Raw genomic sequence first — 6,028 nt, 5'->3', positions numbered from 1 at the left:
TGATAGTCCAGCTCAACCAGTGCATCAGTTCTGTTCTGCTAGCTCAGCAGAAGACTGAGGTAGTGGCATGTGCACATGTGGCTTGATGAAGGATAAATCTCACCAAGGGGTTTTGTATTAGGGCTGCTGCAAAGGATAAAGAAGGAGTGCCTGGGAGCGAGGAGTAAGAAGTGGTTCGATAGCTTGGCCCATCTTGTCCAATTGTGCCCAAAAAGCCATTCTACCCTTCCCTCTTCCTGTCTTCTGCCAGGAGCAGTGCCCCTGTGTCAATGCAGTGAATGGGATCAATGAAATAGTTCTGCTGGAAAAAATAACATGAGTGATTATCCGCCTGACTCATTCTCTGGTCCTGCTCATGGCGTAGCCATGGAGTGCGAGCCCAGAGGAGGCAGTGGGAGGGTGCAGGCCTTTTGGGATGGTTCACCATGGTGGTGGGACCACACCCAGTGTGTGCTGGCACCGCGCTCTGCGGCTCCCGAGCAGCTTTGCGCCCCGTTGGAACACAGGGTTCTGTGTGTCCTGGTGGTGTAGCTGCTCTCCTCTACGTTAGGAAAGCTCAAGTGGTTGAACTAGATGGAGCTTAAAATAACAGAAGGTACTTCAGCAATCATAAGCTGGTCTCTTATAAACTATGTACAGTCCCAAAAGAGCTATTTAAAACCTCAAATAGGTTGCTGGCAAGAAAGTATAGAACTGAGCCGTTTTAGGGAACCATGACCTAAATAGCTGTGAAAAGGCAGCCAGCCTAAATGAGACCCTGTGCCGAAAGGAAGTTGCAGGATTTGTCTAGCTCGCTGGAAATGATAAAACTGAAAATCACAGGATGATGAAACAGCTTTACCTCACACTTGACTCTGCCTGCAGTTAAATTTGGAGGGATGGCTCATAGTCTGGGCAGTCAGATCCCACAGTAAGGCTGTGTTCTAGCTCCTAGAAGTCTGGCTATTGTTCAGATACTCAGCGAGTGCTGTGAGCTGGCCAAGAACTGGATGTGCCACACCCAGGCAGTGCTTCTGGAGTCTGAAACAGGCAGCCCTGTGTTCGGCTGCCCCTCTGCTGCCCGTGAGCTGAAGTGCTACATGTCTCCCAGTTGAAAAACAGAGAGGCATGTGAAACAGATGAGCACCAAACACGAGAAGCCTTTGGAAGGGCGAGCTCAGCCACAGCAGTTATCTTCATGCTGTCTTCCTTGTGGAAAGTCTCTTGAATGATTAGCAGAGCGTCTGAGCATAGCTTGCTTTCTTTGCCCTCAATTCCAAGTTACCTCTGAAACAATTCCTAACTGCAGGTGACTTCAGAGACCTCTCCATAGGGAATGGGTATTTAGTCTATCAGCTCATGAACCTCAGGTGCTTACTCTACACGTGGTGCCTCTATGCGGCTCACACTTGTCTTGTTAGCATCCTCTCTTGATCTTGTTTTGAGCCCCTTCCAGCAAAGTAACTGCTTGTAATTTTTGGCAGACATCCACTGGATGCTAAGTTTGCAAACCTTATGGGCTGTCTGGGGATGTGTCATGGCTACCAGGCTCATCTGCCTAACCCCTTGAACTGGGTCTTTGCAGCTGCCCAACAGTGCTGGGAAATCCCCTGCCTTTGGAATGGAGCTTGAGAGGGAAGAACTGGACTAAGGCAAGTTTAGGGCTGGGGGAAAGCTGCCCTCTTGAGTCGTCTTAGAAAATCTGAAATGCTTCCAGTGGTGGTGGGGAGCGTTGGAACTGTTTTACTGGTTAAGTTACTGCAGGAGAAGCCAGGATCACAACACCAGAGTGTGGTGTACAATTGGGGGGGGGCGGGCACAAAATACTTGTTTGTAACCTGTGACTGGAATTGCCTAGGAGGGGCACACAACAGCTGGGAGGAATGGTGCCTGTGCTGCTGCTGGCACTTCAAACATGCCCACTGTCCTGCTGACTGCCTCTAAGTTGAAGAACCTTAGCTGGGGATGTGGTTAAGTACCACTGCCAACCCTGCTGTTAGGGTTCTGAAGCCATAATGGGCGTATACTATTTCTCCAGAGAATAGCACCTTCTAATAGGCACAAGCAAATGTGTGTTCACAAACAAAAAACCCCAGAACAAACCCCAAAGCTACCTGGAGTGTGGAAGCTGAGTGATGGCAAGTGCATATGGCTAGATTTCGCTTTCAGTTTTACCTCCTGATCCAGATGTTATGGAAAAGGGGTCAGGGTTTTTCCCCGTAATTTTTTTTTTTTATCTCCTTCTGGGTTTTGACTAGTAAAGGATGTTCCCTCCAAGTAGCTCAAACAACAGGTACAAAAATAGTTACTCTAAGGGCCTCTTCAAACTAGCTCTAAAGAAATAGCGAACGGCAAAGTTAATGGCTTGGAACAGCTACAGGAAAGCAATGGGAGGTGCATGAGTAATTTATTTATGAGAAAGGAAATGGCAAAAATAGAGGAATTGATCCATTGCACAAGGTTGTGAGTAAGTTGCATAATAAGTGGCATACAAGTATCTGGACTTGACTGTAAATTTGGGGATCTACCCATGGCTGCTTTTACTGGCTTAGTACTCTCATCTTGCAACCCCTTTGGTCAAACTTGTTTGCCCTCTGGACGGGGTGGCAGGCTGTTAGGAGCCCTGGTGTTGCAACATCGCTGGTAGGATGTGACTGCTTACGGTCTGCTTGGTTGAAAAGGAAAGAATTATATTCAAGCAGCTTTAATTTGGAAACACGTCATTAATGATTTTGGAAGCCATGCTGTGTAGCGGGTAGGGGAATTCCCTGTCTTTTTATACATATATATATATATATATTGTTTTGAATGAATAATTTTGTAGTAATCTTCTTATAAAGTAGAACTTTTATTCCTGAAAAAGTTGCCTGCCCAGATTAGATCACTGATTAAGGTGGGCAAGTGATGCTTCCAGAGTTCTAAAATGCTGAGTTCTCCAACCTATTAAGACGCATGGGCATAGCCCCGGCTTTGCATGGCTCTGCTTTCTTGCACTACTCGGGTGTGCTTGCTAGTGCTAATAGAAGACGATGGCTCTGGACCTTCGAAACAATGATTGTGCGACAAGAGTTGGGGCAGGGTGGGTGGGTGAAGGCCTCTGAAGTATGGCAATTGCAAGTGTCAGCCCCTTTGCATAAGGGATGGGCTTTTCTGAAGCTTTCTTGGGAGCTCTGAATGTGGTTTGAAGGAGACCTCATTTTTTTAACCAACTCTCCTTGGGGGTAATAAAGCTGATTCTCCACCACTCTAGGGGAAAAAAAGAAGCCCTGGTTTATATTAAGGGTGCCTGAAGTAGGCTCCTATACTAGATCAGAGTAACTGATCTCTGGTCTGATGGACCCATCCTGCACGGAGGATCCCCTCAGGCTCCACTTAGCTGCCCTGTCCTTAGGCCCCTCTGAATAGCAGGTACGGATCAGCTGCAAAGGGAGATTTCAACACCTAGGTCGTTGTGGCTTTTTATGCTTGGTCTTGAGAACCAGAAAAGCCACAGAACGCTCTTGTGTTGCTCTGCTCTGTAGGCATCACCTTTTTCAATGGCAGCAAGTGGCTTCAAGAAAATTTTTTTTTCCACAGGAACATTCCTGTTTACCACTGGCTGCATGGAAGAATTTTATTTTCCTTATTACCGATGAGCATTGCAAATTAATCTCAAAATAGTCTCTTGTGTTAACAGCCAAATGTGTATTTGGGGCTCTGAGACTTCAGCATGACAGGGTTTATATGGATTTATATTTTATTAGAATTCTCTGTTCTTCCAAGCCCACATGGGACTTCCATGTTAGTCACCTAGAAGAGTGGGTAACCTGCAGCCTTGCTTTTCAATGGCCAACATGCTGTGACCAGCTTCCCCCCTCCCTGTGTTAGTAAATCAGCGCTATGGCGGTGAGTTTTGCCGGGGGCTGCGGGCAGAGTGCTTTCTGCACTGGCAGACCCCTCGGTGTCCCTGCTGCAGTGGGTGCCAGATACACGCTTGTGTCGCTGGGCTTGCCTGGCTTCCTGCAGCTCAGGCACTGCCTCCTCCGCTCCATCTCGGCACAGTTTCTGCACGCGGGCTCTTCAAAGCTGTCGACTTTCTCAGCCGTGCCCGCTGTTGCTGTGGCTCGCTTCCTGTGGCAGCCTTCTCCTCTTGCTGTCCTCGACGGCCTGGCTCCCGAAGCTGTGTGAAAGCTGCTGCTTGCTGCCTGCGTGGGCCATCTTGCCTTGCGGGGGACCAAGAGCGACCAGTGGGGGCTGCAGTGGAGGTTGACTTTGTTAGGTGTGGCCCCGCAGTGGTTTCTGAGTCTGGGCTGGCTGCCTGCTCTGGTGCTTCTCAGGGAAGGAGTAAGGCCACGTGTGCACAAATCTGTCGGATTCAGCCCGATTGCTTCCCTGACTGGGCTTGCTGGTGCTCGTGTGGGGACAGAGCTGTGCAGTGAAGTCGCTCTGCAGCGGGGCAGGCACAGCTCGACACCTCCCACGGCTTCAGAGGGCACCGGGGCCAACAGAACTGTCTGTCCTTCTGGAATGTCGGATGATGGTGCCTTCTCCCAGCTTCTCTTTAGTTTGTCATTCAGCCAGCTTGCCCATATATGATAAACATGCTGCAGCTCAAGTTATTTGCTCTTTTATCATTTTTCGTTCAAATGCTGACCCAAGTGTGAGATTTTATTGATGGGGCGCTGCTCAACCCTATCTGCCACTTGATTTTAAATGAAGGAAGTTTGTTGTGTGGGTGTGTTTTGGGTGTGTGGGTTGTTTTTTGTTTTTTTTTTTTTTTTAAGCAAACATGTTAATACCTGTGGTATTCTTAGGGTAAAGCAGTATATTGCATATGTGGCTATAGGGGTCTGCCCATAAATCCAGTGGTTATGAACTGAGCGTGAGGTCTTGGATCACATTTGTGATCTCTAGGTCAGTCAGCAGCAATGTGTACTTCCCAGTGGAATCTGGAGGATGCTGCCTCGTGGTTTTGGTCTGGAGCCAGTGATGTGTGTTTTATAGCATACCAGATGTATGATCTCCTCTGTCGTTCTGCAAGGGGAGGGTGGGGGGTGGGGATAAGGGAACAGGGCAGAAAAAATATTTGTTACTGAAGCTAGTAAGTGGAGCTTCTTTCTGTGCTTCCAGACTAAGGTTCTTAATGTCGCTGCCAAGCTGAACTCAGTTCGTGGGCTCAACCACTGTTTGAGACTGGAGTATGCAAGCCTGTGTTCCTTATGTCGCTGCTTGCAGAGAAGCCTGTTGACTGTCCTAACGTATAGCAGGTGCAGACAGTTGAGATGCGTTTATAACTCGTATATTGCTGAAGGTACAGTCAACTTGGTATCTGTCTGGCTTTGTCGGAAATGACATTAAAAATAGCCCCAACTGTGAGTAACTGACAACTACTTCTGCAAAATGAGCTCAGATGCTGTGCTGTCAAATGTGCAAAGAGAACCGGGGATGGGTGGGGAAAGTGCAATTTTTTTTTTTCCTCTTGCAACAATTGTGAGGGTGTCTCATATCTGCTAAAGCGTTTTCAGATAATGATCTTTGCTTGTGTCTGTTTTTAGTCTTAGCATAAGATGACTAAAATATGTGTGTGCGAAGAAGCTCAGTTTTTCTGTAACATCAGCTCTTTGCCTTCAGGCTCTGCACTAAAATCGCTAGGGATTCTTTGGTGGGTGAGTTCCTGCTACAGGCTGTAGTTGGGTACCGGTACAAAGCCAAGACATAGTTGGTGCCTGCAAGGGTGATGTTACAGCACATGCTCTATAGCACGTAAGTTGTAGTTCTGGCTCACTGGTACTGAGTGCGTCAAAGGTGGGCAAGCTTCCTCCTCCACTGTAATTTGGTGACTTTATTCAGATTGTCCTTGTGGGGTGGTGTGTTCCTTGGCCTTATTGGCCCCCCTGTGGCTCCAGTCAAGCAAGGAGAGCCATGTCCCCAGCTGAGCGTGGAGGAGGGCTGGGAGAGGGCTGTGGAGCGGCAAGGAGCCATTGGGAAGGCTAATGCTCTCCATGGGGGCAGCAGTGTGGCAGGGCCGGGGCTGGTGCTTGGGGTGTGCCTGCTGCTGTTCTGTTCCCTG

This window comes from Egretta garzetta, unplaced genomic scaffold, assembly GCF_000687185.1.
Source record: "Egretta garzetta isolate BGI_Z169 unplaced genomic scaffold, ASM68718v1 scaffold512, whole genome shotgun sequence".
NCBI lineage: Eukaryota > Metazoa > Chordata > Aves > Pelecaniformes > Ardeidae > Egretta > Egretta garzetta.
The sequence above is the reverse complement of the archived record's forward strand: the minus strand, read 5'-3'. Positions refer to the sequence as shown.